The following is a 20,804-nucleotide window of genomic DNA, read 5'->3' as shown; positions in this document are numbered from 1 at the left end:
ATCTCAGCAATTACAATAGCTAGAGACTTCAAATTTTCACTAAAAGCTTTCTGATGTAGGTAGTGTAAATGTGCAGGCTCTAGTCTATTTTGAGTGAGAATTAATACGTACAAGAATTGGTATCTCCACATGCTTGGAATTTTGAAAATGAAAATAAGAAAATATCGGATGTGAGAATAAAAGTTTTAAATATATTTAATTTATGTTCTTTTGATACCAATAAAAGTAAATTTCAAAGGTTAAAAGGAACCGTAATAACCTAAAAATTTATATTAAAATGTATGGAAAGTATTTAACTTTTTCTCAAAGTGAAATTTATTTCGCCTAATTGAAACTGTGCATTTCAAATTTGTAACGAGAAACCAATTTACTTGTATGTTAATTTCACGTTTCGTGATAGGATTTTTCTTATTCCGTTGCGATTTTGGCGGTAACCCCAATAAATGCCATTTTTACTGCACATTTACGTCTAAATGCAGACAATGGAATTATTTGTTAGTGTTACTGCGGATATGCATACAATGCGTATTCACGTCACTTTGATTGACAGCCCAGACTGACGGTTAGGATTCTAAATCAGCGAAATCCCATCACCCCGACTTTGTTAAGGGAAAGGATATACTAGCCCCAAGTTCTCCTGGCATTTACTAAAACAATTTTTTGTCGAACGGCGACAATTTTTTTTGAATTTAAATTGCCTTTTAAAAAGTATACCATTAACCCGTCTCCGCGCGCGCCCTGCCGTCATTCAATTTCGCAACAAAACTGGGCGTAACGCGACAAAAATATATAATAAACTAGACGAGATATAAAATTTGAATAACTTCATCAGCCGAATGGTTCTTTCGAGGCAGCCAGATTGGAAAGATGACGTCTAAATTGAGTTTTCTCCAGCAGGTCGGCGACGCCAAAAAGTTCTGCATACTTTTGGATTATATTTTTATTGAATTATACAGATTTCTTATTGTATTGTCTTGAAACGCGATTTTCCTTTAGAAGCCCCTTCGCTCTCAAATTTTTACATCGGGATTTTTTCATTGCGCTCTTTGATTGTATTATCCCCCCACCTCCAAAATACCTCATCTCATTACGTTGTTTACGCTGTTGCCAATAAACGAGGGAGGTATCTTTGGAATTCCTATCGTCTAATTACGGTCGCATTTTTATTACAGAATTTCTATAATGTAAAAAATGATGATGGAAAACTTGATGCAATTTGTATTTATTCCACCCCTGTTTACAATGGCTTTAAAATATGTCACATCTGTCCAAGTGGTTATACGTCCCCTAGATAGCGCCAGATGTGATTCCGTCCTCTGAAAATATTTTAAATTCTCATTACATGTATAATTAATGTATGTAATCAATTTTTTTTGTTTCAGGTATGTTTCTTATACTATTGCAATCGTTAAGGGTAAGTGAATTCATTGATTTTTTGAGTTTCACTCACTGGAATAAATAATTGCACTAAATAGGTTGCCTAAAGATTTAAGGGTTGTTGGCTCTAACTTTTTTTAAAGTTTTGTAACTATAACAACGCAATTCTTTTAAATACGTCTTTTTCCAATGCCCTCCCAAAATCATTCCTCGATAAATCATGTCATTCAACTCCAATTTATAGAATACAACGACAATTTAATCGCGCGAATTCTTACGAAATTTGTTTCTACGTACAAACTGAGTGGTTATATGGGACGAGAAAAAGTAGTATAGAATTTTTTATTTAATTTCCTATTAAGGTACATTTTGCGCAGTTTTGGAAAAAAATACGCTATTATATTCGTTATGGCTGGCTGTCCGGCTGAGATCTCAGCAATTACAATAGCTAGAGGTACCTCCTTAACATTATTGTATGGAGGTTACCCTTAGAAATTATATGGAATGTAGTGATGGTGGACAGGATCCCATATTAAAAGGTACTTGTTGTTGCCGAATAAAGTACTGCAGATAAATAATAAAAATGCAGATATATTTTAAATTTAATTAAAATTAAAACGTGTCAATGTTCCGTTGAGTTTGCCAATTGATAAAAACGTGAAACAAAATAGGGCCCAATACAGAACCCTGTGGAACTCCGCATGTAGCTGTGGCTTGTACACTAGTGGTATTGAATTCGATTCATTATAAGTTGGTTTAAGCAGTTCCATGCCACTCCTTTTATTAAAGTAAGGCAGTCGACAGTAAAGAAAGTAAATAATGTCCTTCCACCTCAAGAATCTCAACTAATCGCGGTCCCCTGTCTTTACACTCATCGGTAAGAACGCCTTCTTGATATCAGACACCATTCCAGCAGCATACGAAAGCATGTCATAACAGCTTGTATTTATCCCAAAAGATTCGGTGCTTTCAAATACGTCTTTTTCCATCCATTATTTGGGGCACACCATGTAATAAGAATGTCAAAATTTATGAGGTAGCTCGTGTAAAGTTCTTCGTCAATCCTTTTTCAGCGAGTGTGCATAATTTTAGTCTCCCTTTATCGCAGTTCTGGTGACATCTTTAAATCAAAAGCGTAAAGGCCATTTCCGTTCACACACACCATAAAACCAAAGCAATTAAAGTGGAAATAAATAAATAAAATAGTCCAATAACGGTATATTGACTGTCGAAGTTACGAGCGTAGATAAGATTTTGAATGCGAAGCGAAATTAGAATTGACGGACAAATTGGTTTTTGTTTATTCGTCTCGTAAAGAGCATAAACATATTCAAAAGGGGCATAAATTAGAAATATATTACATTTTAACGAGACATAAAATAGATATTGAATACAGTATCATATGAAACATAACTTTTATTGCTTGAAGTGTCAACTACTGATACGTTTATCGTAAAGGGCAACATCTGGTTCACATTTTTTGATCTGTTAAAAAAAACCTGAAATTATGCGGAAATATATATCTCGATTTATTAATTAGATGCTCTAATGAAATCATCTTGGTATTTCTACACAACTTCTGTTTAAAATCGATTCTTAAATTAATGTTGTAATGATACAGTTAATACACTAGCCTAAAATTAGCAAACATTTGCATATTTAGTATGAAGTTAGCAATAAGTATGCATAAATATGCAAACCATAGTCAGATAAAAGCGAATAACAATTCCAATAACCCCTGTGGCGTAGTTTCTGACAAGAAAAAACTGTTTATTTTAGATATTTTTATGTAGAATGTGGTTTTTTCGAAATTTGTGGACTTTTTTGGAAAATAATCGCTAATTTTCTAATAAAGAACATCTTAAAGAAACTTTTTTTTTCGAAATAGAATTTTTTTAAAATCTCTTCCTAGGAATTTATTTTCAGTAGTCTATTAAAAATAAAAAGATGAATTTTGAATTAGGAATCTTATTAAAAATATCCTTAAAGGCGTTATAAACCGCCTTCGAAAATCACCGAGCATATTTTCTTTGTGTTTCTTAACTTAGAAATGCTAGAAATGCGATAAACACGCCACCCGTAAACCTGCTAGCCTAAAACAAAACCTTTAAACCTTTTAGAAGTGTTATTCTTTCCTTGTAGACGTCGGGTCCCTCGGTTACAATGAAAAATCAATGTTAACTTTAATTTCACAGTTTGGGACTCAGTACTCTTGATTAACTTCCGAAAATTCCAAAGAATTAACTACACAAATTTTCATTAACACCTGATATAATTCTTGGGCATGAACAGAAAAATCTGACATGAAACTATCCGGGTCGCACAATGGATTCGAATTAACACACAATTTCTGAGGAAGAATTGTTTTGTATATTAAATATAATTTTTGTGTATTTGCCAACCTATTGAATTTGGATTAGATACAATAATCAGGTTTTTGTACCGTCAAGTTTAATTGAGAATTTTAAGAAATCTGCCAAATTCATGGGTTCATTAATTATCAACCTTATCCTTTAAAAAGTGTATAAAGAAATTTGAGAATTTAAATTATTTCCAATTCATAGGGCCATTTCAATTTAGATTACGTTAAAGGTTTTAGCAAAATACACCTATTTTTAAAAAAAATCATGTGTGAATTTAAAGTTTTGAATTGATTTTTCAATATCTTCAGAGTTTATTTTATTGGCCAGACAAGCAAACTTTAAAAATCAAGGAATTTTGTCACAGATTACAGGAGAGGTTTTCGACGATTGTGATTTCTTCAAAACTTAGCTACGGGGGTTGAACTACGGGGGTGCAATTGAAATTAGCAGCAGAAAAAAAATGAGAAGCTGTGAAACGTTACCTCATTCTGTGATTTTATTACTAACTAAATGTTGCAACTAAAATATTATAGGGCTGCAATTTTCCCATGATATAGAAGTACAAATAGAACTAGTACGGAAATAACCTAAAACCACAACAATAAAACGCAAATCGTAAACAGACTTTGGGAAATTTTTATACTGAGCCAAAAATAATGTACCGCTCCTTATTTCTTTACCAGAATTCTGCTTGACTTTTAGAACGCTGTGTAATTAAGAATAGTAATGAAAGATTGTTGGAAATAGGGTGAAATTCAAGGTTTAAAAAGCCTACTTGATTCTATAGTCATAAGTGATGAACAGAAAGGTCATACCGTAAAATTTGGACTGATCCCAGTTAATAATAAATAATAATAAATGAAATTGGCTTTTTTCAATTATAATTAATGATTTCCAAAGACCGAAAACTCAAAATATGATCGTATGGAATCTTACTATATGCGGAAGGCCAATTTCAATTTGTGTCTTTGAAAGGTTTATGTATGTAAAAGACGCCAAAGAAAATTGACCCTAAAACAATATTAGTTAATGTCCTATTCGTCAAAGTAACCGATTGGACAATAGCCAAATTGTTTGTTTACGGAAGACGGTTACTGTTTGAAGTTAAATGGCGTCCATTTGCATAAGTTATTCGGTCTAGTAATTGTTTGTAAAGTATGCGCGTTGTCTCTCCTCAAGCACCAAAATGAGCAAGAACCGTGTATAATGCTGTAATTGTGAACAACAAGTTTACCGTTGGACTATAGCTATGGGAGGTCTTTACAATATGTGTGGCATATTCAGATATTTTTATAATGAGATTTTTTATTAAATTCCTAGTCATCGCAGGAGATGGTCGACCGGTTTCTTGTTAGTTACCTTTCCATTTTTAATGTAAATTTATATGGATCAATAGAACTTCACGTATGAGGTGATGCGACAGAAAGCGAAATGATTTCTCGAGAATGTAATGCATTTAAACTACCGCTAAAGTTTCGTCACAACTCGTTTATGGCGGACAGCTTTAGGTAGGGTCGTCATTTGAATACTTTTTCCCCAATAAAAAGTACGTAGCTCCCAGTTCCTTTGTTAATAATGAACTAAAACTAAAACGAACACCCTATATTCACTCTATTCCTTATTTTATCAACATAGCTTGATTGGTCTTTTAATAACTCTTCCAGATTTAAAGTTCGTTAATAACTGACACAACTCTTGGACACGAGAAGAAAAAACTGACATAAAAGTTTTATCCGAGTCGCACAAAGGATTTGAATAAACACATAATTAATTGAATGGCAATGACTATTCCGAAACACATGAAATGAAAAATGAAAACAAAATTTCTGAAAGAAAGAAAAGCTTACAAAACTTGTTTGGACAAATTACCCCGCACGCAGTCGTTTAACAAATAAAATAAAATCTTAAAATTACTTGCAGTTCTCTTTTAATAATGGTAATAATCTGGTTTGCGATAAACAAGGCGCACTTAACTCCACATATAAACGCTGACAGCTTCTGAACTTTTTTTAATACCAAATACTTGATAGACACATAACATTAACAATTACAGGTGGCTGTTCAGACGGTGTAAACTTTTAACCTAATAATAATAGAATCCTATCAAAATATCTTATGGTGCACTCACAGACGTTTTAATAAAAAATGGGCAAAACGCTTTAAACTCTTCACATAGCTTTAGTTGCCTTGCTTTTGCATACAATTATTATAATCAGGACACACTACGTCTCACGATTGAATGTAGATAATAAAATTCAAACAAGAAAGTAATACGCAAATACAAACAATTCTAAAAGGAAAAATAATACTGAGACCTAAATTCAAATAAAATAAACCAACTATGTGCTTATTCGTAAATAACCCCCCCCCCCCCATATTTACTTTACTAAATTGAAATATTTCTTAAATATCCTCGTTATTTTTGGACCGAAAGAACGTCTATATGCCGTTGTTCGCACAACAGTATCTAAGGACGCCCTAAGAACAAACCGAAAAAAATATTGTAAAGAAGTTTTTTAAATTAAATATGATATTTCAAGAAGATATCTACGAATTTATTTCCAATATTTCTAGAAAGTTTCGAAAAGTCGAGTTCTTGTCAATGTTTCAAATTTCAGGATGTTTCTTTCTAAGAATAAGTATATCTTCTAATACCTCTAAAGAAATTCATAATACATGTAAGTTTTTTCGGAAGATTTTTAGAAAATTGTATGATTTCTAAAAATTTAGGAAAATATATTGTTGTGTAAACGTCATATAGACGTTAGTTTGGTCTAAACAGCAAAAATAATGACGGGACATTATTTCAATCCAGTGGGGTTTTTTACGGGTAAACAGAATTGGTTTATTTTACTTGAATGTGTTTTTCCGTATTCATTGCTCCATCCGTGGTAGGTTTTTCATTAGCTTTATCGGGACCACCTTAGATTTTGCCATTTACACACAAATCTTCTACATACAAAAAGGTTGGTTTACACTTTCCCAATATATTAAAGAATTTGTCATTTATAATTGAGCATTGTCTGGTCCCGATACCATTTAGATATTATTAATTAAACGAAATTGATTAATGGCTCTTTAGATCAAAAATAATAAAAATTTTACTAGAGACTGATTAGTAATCGTATCGTTTAATTAAATTTAATAATTTCTTCTTCGTTTAGGTCTTAGATTAAATAACTTAAATTATGTATGGGGTATATCACCGAAATTAATCTACCCTAGAAAGCACTAAAAGGAGATGAAGAAAAGTAAATTGAAGTCATGAACATTATCTCTAAAGATTTTTTCCTTGAAATACTACGACGTCGTAAAAGGTTTGTGCTTGTTTTCTTTGCTACTAATTAACCCGCAGGATTAAAGACGACCCTTCCAATTATTCGTACTCTCTCCTAAAAGGAAGTGACCTGTAAAAGCGCCTTTTTAATTAAATTAGTTTTGAAAGAAAGTAATGGCCGTACTATAAGTTAATGACGTGTATATTTCGACACAGGGCAGGGTTTCTATAATAAGCGGCGGTGTCTACTCCTTCTTAGATTAAGGGAGAAATATAATCTCAGTTTTACTTGTATGCAGCGTTCGTTTGCAAAATCCGTGCCTCTCGTCGAATGTCACGAGTCGCGACCCCCGTATAAGTATTCTATCAGGATTCCATTTTCCACCCTTAATATCTTCTCCATCATCCCGAATCTTCCTAATGGACTCTAAATGGAGGCAACTCCTATGACAGCGAGCAAACCGATGCTTTTTCCCTCGGGATTCGCCCCGTAATACCCAATTAAAAAGTAAACTATTAAGTTCTCCGATTTCCGAAGATGCATCAGCTGCATTAGTCTGTTTTCTATCGCACATGCCGTCGATATTTAAATGGGGCCCATTTAAAATTCCGATCGCAAGTCGATAAAGGCACAGTATATTGAATAATTACTAGGAAACTAATTCAAACGGATGCGCTATGTAGGAGGAGGAAACTCTTCAAGCATCACGTCCCAGTCCGTAAATTAATTCTAGGGCTCGAAGTCGATTCAGAAATCTCAGTGAGCATGGTAACGACAAGTTATATAAACCACTAGTGTCGTCTTGCGACCGCACAGGCCTGAGTAAACATGACAAGACTGGGTTTAATTAAAGGCTTGGATCATCATTGTTTTAGAGGATCCCCGCAGTTATACTTGTATGAGTAAGTATATACCTCAAGGGTTGCTGGCGTAGGTGCCATGCGAAAAGATGTTTACGAACATGTATTGTTTACTTTGCGACAGAGATGAAACGGAAACGGAAACATTTAGCGCTCCGTTTAACTGCGCATAAAGCTCGATTTTCTCTCTACTACAGTATTCTATAATTTTAATCCGGGATCATCCTCTACGCTTCTTGAACCTGAAGTAAAGTTGCTGAATTATATAGTATTAAATCTGTCGAGGTATTAAAACTAACCGCTGTACTCGTGCATATCTTACAATGATTTCAGTTTTTTTGGAGACTATACTCCACATCCATTAGGCATTTAAGTACATACTTGCGTTAATTCGAATAGTAATAAACACAAATAATTCGCTCTCGGACATTTCGCACTCGGACATTTCGCACCAGGGAAAATTCACACCAAAGATATTTCGCACCCGGACGTTTCGCTCCCGGATAATTCCATTTTTTTTCCATTAGTCCATTTTGTGTTCAAACTCTAAATGAGATAATATATTAATATTGAATAAAAATTCTCTAAACCGTTCCCATATAATTTAATAAACCGAAGTGATACACTACATGTTTCGACCAACGGTCATCTTCAGGTGATCTACAAGATGGTAGAGATCATTGAGGAGAGACTATAGCTATAAAACTTACAATAGATGGAAAACAATTAAAAACCCAAAAGGGCAGTAATACTGGAAAGGCCAACGACCATATCCGTGGTTGGTTCCAGAGTAAAATTGAAATTTGACGAGGTTGATAAACTAAATTTTTTGCAAGGAAGGGCCGAACCTAAAAACTAACATTAGGCCACGGTATAAGCAACGATGAAACTTACGTATGAAAAAGTCAAAAGGTCAAATACGATATCCTAACTAATAAAATACCCATTTAAGGGCTTTGAAACTGGAAACCATCTGCACTTCCAAAATCAGTGCTCGGTTTAGCTAATCTTACCTTGTCATCGTTGACCCAGATCCTGGCATTGCATCTTAAACTAAGAGCCGATGGATCCTTCTTTGCTCTTCTCGCTCGACACAGCCATGATGAGCAGTTTTGGAGTTTAAGGTTCTTAGCAAAGAGGTGCATGTATCCTTCATAGATTATGCATCTCTTTCCCCTTTTCGTTGTACCGAACTCCATTGTTACGCGCCCGTATAGTTTGCACCGCCTAAATCTCATATCCATTACTTTTTGTAATAAATCAAATTTCAACTTTTAGCCTCAGGGACAAGTGCATTTTTGATGATATTTTCCTTGATTTTGGCATTTTAATGTGGCACTTAAATATTTATGTTGGTTAAATAATAGCTATACAATTTGTAGAGGAAAAATTTTTTTAATAGTATTTATAAGGCAAGAATTCATACGTACAATCCTATCTACCTTTTTAAATGGAATGGGCCATATCAAACCAGTAGAGATTTTAGGTCACTTTAATAGCATCCATATCACTCAAAATCTGGAATTTAGCACTTATTTTATTGTAATCTCCGTATATTAAACATGAGAACACTTGCCAAAGGTACCATGCATGAAAATTTATTTTAAAAAAAACAAAATAAAGGTAAAAAATTGTCCATGCACTCATGTTCACAAGTAGACGGATGCTGCTAAACGCTGGTATCGGTCTATCAGCAAAACTGTCACCTGACATTTCTTAAAAACCTATTTACCCAGTTTTATTGTACCAATTCACAATCAAGGTTTTTTTCATTTGGAAACCTTTTAGCACGTACAATATTGCAATAGAAATAAAATTTTAACAATTATTATTTGTTAGTAGCTGCAAGTTATGTTTCCTAGTTCTCTAACCTTCGATGTCGTCCATTTAAAGGATAACATAACGATACATAACGAAATACGTATGTATTGTCTTAAAAGAATCTCAAGTAAATTATAATCATATTTGAACGTGAAACAAATAGATTCTTGAGAGTTTCCGTAAAATTAAAGAGATAAGAACTGTAAAGTAACGAAAAAAGCAAAAAATGTTGATAAATATCGTGAAAAAAAATTGATCTTGCTATAAATTATATGGCTATTATTTAAATAATATACTGAAATTGTGAAGATCCATGACTCTCAATGGGGTGCTTAAGAAACTTCGGAGAAATAACACCAAAATCTACCCATTTATTATTATAATAATTTTTATGGGGAGATTTTGGTGTTATTTCTCCGAAGCTAAATAATATACGGTGGTGCATTGGAAACGATACATAGCTATTTCTGTAAATTAAAATAATTTTCAAAAAACGCTGTGGCACGTCAAATTGATCATGGAAGGAAACAGTGTCTAAAATAAAACTTGCTCACTAATGTCTTTGCCTCGCATCCCTGACAGTGCCACCCTTAAAATCTGAAATGATGCATCGTTGGTAAGGTCGCCCATCTCTGAATTCGGATATGTAATTTTTTTGGTTTAGTTGTTTCATTTCCAGCGCATTCGACGTTGCAGGTACAAGTTTTCTCTTTTTTATACCACTTGCAACTGCATAATTTTGGCGCACGATCGCATTAGCTTCTATTACATAGTGATCGGCCCGACATCCTTCCAATGACATAAACAACAGCGCGCCCTCAACTTACTTTTAAAATATTTCGAAAATATCAAATCTAAAAAATTATAGTCTCACCAAATTCAGAGAAGGAAAGCCTTTCCAATGATGTCCTATCTTCCTTGTTGCTCAATTACCAATGCTAAGGGTTTTGCTTTAGTACTAGCTATGCCATACAACAATTAAAAAGGAAGTATATAGGTACTTAATAATTACAAACATTTAAAAGAAAAAATCATGAATATGGACCTGTTCCTAAATCGTTTCAAGATTTTTAAAAGCTTTACTGTTTTGATTATTAACAATCTCTTAAAAAATTGCAAGAATTTTTCCATGTACCTCTTCAAACTATAAAATAAATAACAGTAAGAAAATCAAAAAGAAACTTTTAAGTTCATTCACTACCATAGTTGTAGCAAAGATAACTCAAAAAACTGTGTAATTTTACTCAGTCACCAATAATCAACATATAGCCATATGTGGTCAAAGAAACGTAAAACTGGTTCTAAGAAAAATGGAAACTTACCTTTTCTGAGCACCACCACAACACTACTCCCAGAAATAAAATTTTTTAAAATTAAAAAAAAAGTATACACAAAATCAAAACCCGTGCTCAGATAAATTTTAAAATACCACTCTGTCACATGTTCAAGAATGAAGATACTATACAGGCGTTAAAGTTCGAATTAGTTGTGGTCATACGTACTTAAACCTGATTTTTCGGACCTAATTACTTTTACCTTGTAGTAAACCCTATTCATCTTCCAGAAATAATAGAAAGGATGTCATTACGATATTTCTCTTATTGTTTCTTTATGAAGTGCAATTTGTGTTATCGGGGTCTTTTCAAATTTACCTTTAATTATAATATTATCTTAATTACTTATCCAAATTTAGTGCCATCTATGAAATGCATTGTTCTATTGCCATTTATACATACTCGTTTTGTCTAAAATAAATTTAATTCATTTCCTTTGTCACCCTTTTCAACTAAAGAAATAAAGAACAATTTTTATATGTGTCTTCATTAAGAAATCTTTATGTAAGGGAACGTTTAAATTATTTCCTTTTTCTATTTTCATCTTGATCTTATAATGTAAATATTTTTAACTTTAGACTTATCACTTTGTGTATGTACGGTATTATAATATGTTGATTCTGTTTTAATATTAAGCGCGTCTCAAAAGTAGCGAATATTACACATAATATTGTAGATATACTATAACTAGGTATACCTATTTGGTATTTAATTACTCCACAAAAGACGTTTCAGTTACCTATTCTTATTTTCTCAAAACGAAAGCGCAGTAGATAAAAATTATGTGTTCTTAAATTACAGGATTTAACTGTATCAGACTCTTCATACAACTTCAAAAAAAACCAGCGTGATTATATTTAAGAAATGGAAATACTTAAAGAATCGCGATGTGTTGAAAATGAAAGACCAAATAACTATTATTTGAAACATTTTTCCATGAAGTAGATGTTACCAAGATGTGCACACTACTACATACATTCTGTAAAGGCAATGGTCTAGTAGCCTCTTAAAAATATTTAATTTTAATAAACAGAATTATCCGAGTGTGAATTATTCGGGAGCGAATTTTTCGAGTGCGAATTGTCCGGGTGCGAATTATCCAGGAGCGAATTGTCCGGGCGCGAATTGTCCGCACAGACTGGCGGATGCATTGAAAGAATGAAAAAGTTACTTCAGAAATTCCGAACGATTATAATAAAGTCAAAATAAATTAATTAACGGCACGGAAGATTATGATAATTAATTTCTAATTTTGATATCGCCTTAGAGTGATCAACAAACAAATCTCAAATAATTATACAGGGGACTTATGGGACAAGTCACATTACGCGTTACAATGAATAGTTCTTTTCATTTTCAATTAGTTAGGTGAATACGATAACGCTGTAGACTTAATTCCACCACGGTCGACCAAATTTTTAAGAAATTCCGCCACAAACGTGTATTTTGTTTCATTTTAAAGGTATTATGATGCAACGCCAACTTGGATAATAGCCGAAGCAAAATAAAACACTAAATTTATTGGCGCTACCACCGTACCTTAAATTTCCATCGATGTCGCCTCTCTCGAATGGTTACCTAATGTTATTAAGCCAACAGAGAGACCAATGATCAGTAATGACCTTAAAATAGGTCCTATTCAAGCTCAAACCTCATAGTCCTTAGTTGGTGTAGGGTTTTTTGAGCTTGATCGGCAGCGAGAACACGCACGAAGCGTAACATCAAGCTTACCACACTTAAAACAGTGCTTTCTAGACGGCCACTCACCGAATCTAGCAAGGTGACCATTCTTCAAACAATTCCAGCAATTTACTTCATTAGGGTTAGACCCAGTGCTCGAATTTGCGATTATTATTATTATTTTATAAATGGTTCGTTAGAACTTTGGATCGTAGATAGGCCTTCAGTCTGGAGGCAAAATCTTTACACAATAATGATCCTGATTATGGCAACTAGTTGCCACGACTAGCCCCCCCCCCCCTAACCATCCCAATGAACTATGGTACAAATTTTTCATAAAAAGAGGAGCATTTTTGCAATTTAACCTTAACTGAGAATATTTAGAATTGTTTACTTTTGATTAAGAGTGATCGTCTACAGTTTTTAAACGGAAGTAAATGTCACCTCATCTAATATTGACTTGATTATTTCTCCCGTAGATCACGTTCATCTATTTCGTTCAAGTAGAAATAATGACATTGTTAAATGGAAGTGGATAAAAACATTTTCGCGCATAAGTTGGTTCCATAAAAATTTCGCGAATAAATTGGATTTATTCAGACATCCTTGGCCATTATGCTTTTTTTTCTGTTAGATTCAGTTCGTTAAAGTTTATTTTACAGCAACCTCCTTATTGGGAAGTTACTAACTGCGATTTGACGTACGAATAGAATCGGGGGGGAATTACAAATATCCGTTCTTGATTTATTTAATAAATCGATTTACGATTAATAATTACCGGGTGATTGAAAGGCCAATTGACAAGTCAATTATTAATTAAGGGCGTAAATGCAATTTTTTAACTGAAATTACGTGTCACAAATCGGTCGCGTGAAAAAATGACGACGTAATAAAAAGGGAAAACGCGTTTCGACAAAAACAATTCCGTTTTTATTATGAAAATATGTTCGATTGTAAAGGATTTTCTGGAATTTCTTCCTAAACAAAATTTACATTTAGGAATACGTTTACGAAATTGAATATCTCTATAAATCCTGCTAACACAGCGCGAGACGACGACCCACCTGATGTGAATTTTCGCTATGTCCCTGTTCGATCTTCCCTTCTGTCCGGTGTAACGAAATCAAAAGCGGACGAACCAACTGAAGTTCAGAAATTCAATTTAGGAACGGGACACGGGTCAGCCAGTTTTCTTGATACAATTTTGACACATAAAACTTGAATATGATAAATGTAGAGGGTGTTCCATATTTTTTTCTCCTCTAACTTTTACAATCTTTTCCCTAATTTGATCACCGAACGACTTAAAAGCTTATGCCGCGCAATAGTATCGCTAAGATGGCGTCTTTGTAATGATACCTCCCGCCGTTACCGTGCAACTTTGTAAAAGTTCGATAATGAGCAGAATGCATTATGCAACTCTTCTAATTAAGAAAGAAAAAAAGCCCCATTAAAGTTCTCTTGGAGTTTATATTGGAATTAAAATCTATCAAACTTTTTAAAAGGCGTTCATTCGTTTGGTCCCATTATGATATCGTTAGAAGACGTAGCGACACCCGATATACATTGTAATTTTAACAATTTGCGCACCTGGTAACTTACGAGTATTGTACCAAGCACAAAATTATCAAGACATAACCAATCCGTACGGTCGTGCGATGTTTACTGTATCACTTACTTTTGTGACAAGGAAGTTTAATTTACGTACTTGCAGAAAGCTGGAAATAGCCTCATTTCTAAAGAAGGTATACTTCTGTTGAAGTTTGTACTATTTTATTCATTTTTAAGGTATACTGTACCTTGACTAAAAAAACTTGTATGGGCATGCGATGAGTCAAAATTAGAATAGCTGCACGACGCTCTTACGGAAAGTTACGATACAAAAGGTAACGGGGATTATTTTAGTCAAACAAGTTATCTCATAAATTGCCCTAGACAGCGCTCGTTATAGGCGCATTGCTTCCAATTACGATTTTCTTTTTGTTTGGAACATGGGCTTTCTTTATTGAAGTTGTAAATTTGTAAGAGTTAGGGCCGAATACATTAGTCCCCAACGGAAAAAATCCGCCAGCTGTGTTAAGATATAGGAACAGGATTTCATATTCTCGTATTAAAGTTCTGGTTGTTCAGTGGGCTGCAAAGCTGCCCGATTATGTGCTTCGATTACGTTTTGGCATCTCGTTTTTTAAATAATCGAGGTAGGCATGGCAGAAAATCAAACGGTAAAAAAATATCACAGCGCGTAGCGATCGGATTTATTGGAATTTTCGTGCATAAACACAAAGGTTACGCGCGGAAGATGTTTCAAGCGTTTAATCAAGGAACAATTTCACCGTCGAGCGTTTTACCATCTGCGACGAGGCGCAATCGTTGGAAATCCACGCAGGTCGCGTCTCCATAATAAAAACACCCCCGATCAAACCGTGTAATCTGTAACTACCCTTTGTGTCTACGCCTTTGAAAGCGAGTTACGAGATACGTTTTCCCTTTATATTCAATTCCTCCTGGCATCAGGCACGAAAAGAATCATTAAGCGGGATCTCAGAACGGCTCATAAACCGGTCGCATGTTACCTGGAAGCGAAGAATTACACTCAACTTGATTTTCCGCCAGTTTGGTAACCAAGCCAGCCGCTCATTATTATTGCACGAAATGAATCCCTTTGCGTGTGCTTGTCCTTCAAATCAACCAAAATTACAGTCTCCCCCTTCCGATTCGTTCTTTCATTATTCACATACTGTAATTGAACTCCTCCAATAATATATGGTGGCATGTTTGTCGTGTCGACGTACTGACTGAAAACTACAAGTAATATTTTGCTCATCTTGCTCGCTTTATAGTTCATTTAACTATTAAAACGTCGGCAGAAACAGTCGTAAAATGTCAATATGACGACATTATCTCCTTTTATAAGCGATCTTCCTCAAGATATGTCAAATTTTTCGCCAATCCATCGGTTTATCCTTGTATCATTAGAAATTGAAATGGTTTAGCGTACCCTACTCAATTAAATATTGATCTACCGTCTATTAGCAGGCGACGATAACTAATTTTAGAACTAAATTCGTATTGAGGTGACGTGTTGCGGGTTTTGATTTGGATAGTGATCGGGTGCAAGCAAAATCAAATTGACACTACAACGGCATATTACGAAATTCTACATACATGAGATTGAAATGATAATTGCAGATGGCATTTGCTATTGGATTTATGCCGGTTGACTATCTGAATGTACCCTGTATTAGCGGAGCAATTTTTCTTACACTCGCGTCTTGTCCTATTAATTTACTTACACCTTTTTCGCTTTATTTTCAAGAAAAAGCTGTAAACTTTTCTTTTTTGCAAATGTATTTAATGACTGTTTCCTACTGTCTTTGGTTGCTACCAGTCGCCGTTTCATAAGCGATAAAACGCTTTCCTTAGGGAGATTAAAGCAGCAGTAAGCGGTCAAGGACAAACTAATTAAGCGCGCTAGTATGATTTCGCCTTTCATCATTAAGAAATGAGGTCTGCATTGTTCAGATGATGGTTGAGTGCTCATTGTGTTGGAAAATAATCCCGAATATTTGATATTTCTTTAGCTTGAATTCTAGAAACGATCGTAATTCATGCGGGGAACAATCTGGGAATATACCTAAACCAGTAATAAGATAAATTCAAAATGAACCGAGTGTCCCACCATGGGTGCCATTGGGAAGTAATTGTAGAAGCAATTTAGTAACTAAATTAACAATTTCTCCTAATTGAAAAGTGTTAAATTTTTAACTGAATTTCGTAACGATCGTAGAAGCAACGTGTAAAACAATCGCCAAATAACCTACTTAGAAGAGGAAATTGTTATGTAACGTGATAAATCGAAAATGGAATACAAATCAGATTTGAAACCCCTCTGTGTTCGCTCTGCATTTGACGTCCATTCACATATAATTGACTTATCTGTACATACGATGTCCCTTGCCGTTTTGAGTCGAGTTGCCCGTATTTTTAAACGTTTAATAATAGTCATCGTCGGAAGTGTTTCCGAAACAGGTGCCTCCCACCGAAGACAAGTTTTAATTTCACCCTTACGAGGTGTTCCGCGATTAACAGCGACAATATAATAAGCGTCGAACGCGGGAAGTACAATAATACTACAATCTCCGATTTATCGGCTTTAGGTGACCGAAAGCTCAAGCATGCCGAAAAGCAAATTGATTCTACTATCTCTATATTGGACCCGCATCCGCACCCTTTACTGTTACTAAAGTTATTGCCCGTGCTTTTGCACTTCCATACCATTGATCTGAAAACCTTTGAAATGCAATAACGTTTTTCTAAGGTATTTGCGAATAATACATTTTAATTTAATCTGCTTGAGTTCTCTCAGCTCAAATCCGGACGCTATAAATTTTAAACGGACGAATACCTCAATATAAATTATTGACTTTTTTTGTTGGATAGTCGAAGTAACATCTTCACCACAAAATAAGCTTCTGCTTACAACAAAAAATTAACAGTCACACATAAAAACAATGCTTGAAAAACGATTTTGGTTCTAATTACGTCAAATGTTGCGTATTTTGCATTTTGTGTATTAGATTCATATTAAACGGCAAACGGTAAAAAAAGGTTAAAGACAATTAATTCACGCGTTTGTTGGCGGTTCAAGCCCAAAGTTATAAGGGTAATTTTGGACATTTCCATACTGCGGAATAGTCTTTTTTTTTCGGGGCTCAAAAAAGGCAGTGTATAACCTTCCTTTTTTACCAAAAATCGACTACACCAAAATTTCTCGGGAAAACACTTTTTCTTATTAATTTTGGGCGTAGAATCCAAAACAATTCGTACTTTTTCGATTAGACTTCTCAATCAAAAGTTATAGACTAGAAACCAATTTCGAAAAAAATTCAAAGGGCTGTAACTTTTGAACTAGTAGCCCAATCTTCGAACTGTTTGAAATTATGGGTTCTACAGGCCATTTTTTCAAATTCGTACTTTTTGAGACTTCTCAATCTTGTTTTAAATGTTGAAAAGACCGTATGTCTCCAGTTTGGGAGGATGAGGCCATCAAATGAAACCAATATAAAAGCAAAGTTTTTGGGTATTTTTATTGACGATGAGTTATCGTGGCGCCAACAAATAGACCATGTTTGTAAAAAACTTAACAAGACTTTTTATGTGCTGTTAAACTTAAAATCGAGTTTAGATCAAAACGCTCTACTCACAATATACTATGCTCTGGCATACCCCATCTAGCATACGGTGTAATAGCATGGGGTGCAGCTGGGGAGTGTAGTAGAGTATTTACATTACAAAAAAGACTTGTTCGACTAATATTTAATATTAAGCCCCTAACTTCACATAAAAACACTTTTATTGCCATCAAAATGCTTACATTTCCAAGCATTTATATTTATAAGTCAAGCATGTTTGTCCATAAAAATCCTAAATACTTTACCCCATTGAATGCTAATCATGACTATAAGACAAGAAACTCTGATATCCTCACTATTCCCGTTCACCGTACGACCAAATTCGAAAAAGGACCATTGTACAATTGCATAAAAATATATAATTCCCTTCCATCTACTATTAAAAATTTGAAAAGCGACATGGCATTTAAAACGGCACTAAAAAGTTTTTTAGTGCACAATTGTTTCTATAAAACAAGCGATTTGTATACACTGTGATTTATATTAACCAACTGTGATACGACATATTTTTAATGTGTTTTTTAATGTGTTTTTTAACGTGTTTTTTAATGTGTTTTTGTTAATATTAGTGACTATGTCTATGTCAATGTATATTGATCACAGGCAATAAATATATTATTATTATTATTATTATAATCAAAAGTTATAGACTAGAAACCAATTTCGAAAGAAAATTCAAAGGGCTGTAACTTTTGAACTAGTAGCCCAATCTTCGAACTGTTTGAATTTATGGGTTCTACAGGGCACATTCTATAAGAAAAATTTTTTTCCCCGTCGATCTGAGACAATTTTTTTCTTCGGGGCAAAAAAAAGCAGTGTATTACCTTCCTTTTTTACCAAAAATCGACTACACCAAAATTTCTCGGGAAAACACTTTTTCTTATTAATTTTGGGGCGTAGAATCCAAAACAATTCGTACTTTTTCGAATAGACTTCTCAATCAAAAGTTATAGACCAGAAACCAATTTCGAAAAAAAATTCAAAGGGCTGTAACTTTTGAACTAGTAGCCCAATCTTGGAACTGTTTGAAATTATGGGTTCTACAGGCCACATTCTATAAGAAAATTTTTTTCCGGGTCGATCTGAGACAATTTTTTTTTCGGGGCAAAAAAAAAGGCAGTGTATAAACTTCCTTTTTTACCAAAAATCGACTGCACCAAAATTTCTCGGGAAAACACTTTTTCTTATTAATTTTGGTGCGTAGAATCCAAAACAATTCGTACTTTTTCAATCAGACTTCTCAATCAAAAGTTATAGACTAGAAACCAATTTCGAAAGAAAATTCAAAGGGCTGTAACTTTTGAACTAGTAGCCCAATCTTGGAACTGTTTGAAATTATGGATTCTACCTCGTTACTATTTGAAGTTTGTAATAAATTACACCCTTCCAAAAATCCAAAACGAGACCCCGCATGCAAAACAGTAAAACGCTCCCTTCTGATTTAATTTTAAACGGATTACTTTTAATTTCAGAATCGTGTACCCATTTTCGGACGCTGGATCCATTTTGAAAAATCCAAGTTTCGTCCAGATACACGAATGTTATATTTTCACTTGAATTTTGGTATTGCAAGAATTTCCTCAAAAATATAATTTTGGATGCAACAACATATTTTTGTTCACAGAGAATTTTACGTCCATTTACGTGTTTGTATTTATAACCCATTGATTTTAGAATGTTGTATAAGGTAGTTTTCCCCTTATCAAAATCAAAATTTTCCCGCGCGTCCCTTAGTAAGTCAGCCAAAGTAAAGTGTTCATTTTTCGAGTGATAATTCCAAATCAGTCGTTGCAAATCTTCCCGAAATGAAAAATTTTTATATATAAGTTTTAGGTCGTGGGCCAAAAGGTTTCAATTCAAAAGTATCCAGCCGGATAATTCTTTCAATGGTTTTTTCTGATACCTAGAATAGTACAAACCCCAAAAGTAGACCGAAAGTTAAGTTGAATGCATAAATACTCACATCCCAAATGTCACTAAGCCGGGCTAAGATTTCCGCTTTCCTTAGGTCTCGCCTGTCTGTTTTATAATGCCTGTGGGCTTTTAAAATTTGCATTTTCGCATCTGAATTTATGATTTTCGGCATATTTGCTTAATAAAAATCACAATTGACTGATACGTATCCATGACGCCGATATTCAAACATATTAGGTCTAGTGGCAAACAAAGTGTGAAAGCACTGACAACATTGTACGTTTAACCCCAAATAGTCAAATTAGACATTCCTGTACTTCGCAGCTGATTCTGATAGAGAGTTTTAATTTTATTAAACATAAAAACAAAATTCCATGGCTACCTACTTGGATAATAACTATTGAACGGAGTATACTTTGGGATAGGGCTGATCCGGAACCGGTAGGTAGCTCAAATTGTATTTTTATCTTTACATGTACATTTAGAAATATCAATGCCCGAACCGGGTTTCGAACCAGGGACCTTTAGTATCGCAGTCGAGCTTCCACGCCACTGCGTCGCACAGGCGTGTTTATAATACACTCTCTAATCCTAAGGCTGCAAAATGGCACCGCAGGACAAAACAGACTTCATTTATGTATTCCACGCCCCCGGTTACTATCATCAATCGGGTCCGTAGAATCATCCAAAAATCGTCCTCTCCCCTTAGTGCCAAAAAGGCAAAAATACTGTGGTGTCATGTAGACCTTATTTCGGTCTAAACACCAAAAATAATGATGAGACATCCTATATATCAGAATATTTCAACTTATTAAGTAAATCTTTTGTAAATTCTTCAACTTACATAAGGTGTTAGAAGTAAGACATATCTGGTCGTTGCGATAAGAAGTCTTACCAGGCCAAAATTAATTAACACAGTTAAGGGATAAGGCGTTTGCGTGTTTCATTTTGGGGAAGTGGGTACGTTTGGCGCATTCCGTCAATG

Source organism: Photinus pyralis, unplaced genomic scaffold, assembly GCF_008802855.1.
Source record: "Photinus pyralis isolate 1611_PpyrPB1 unplaced genomic scaffold, Ppyr1.3 Ppyr1.4_LG6, whole genome shotgun sequence".
In the NCBI taxonomy this organism is placed as follows: domain Eukaryota; kingdom Metazoa; phylum Arthropoda; class Insecta; order Coleoptera; family Lampyridae; genus Photinus; species Photinus pyralis.
This window is presented reverse-complemented; position numbering follows the sequence as displayed.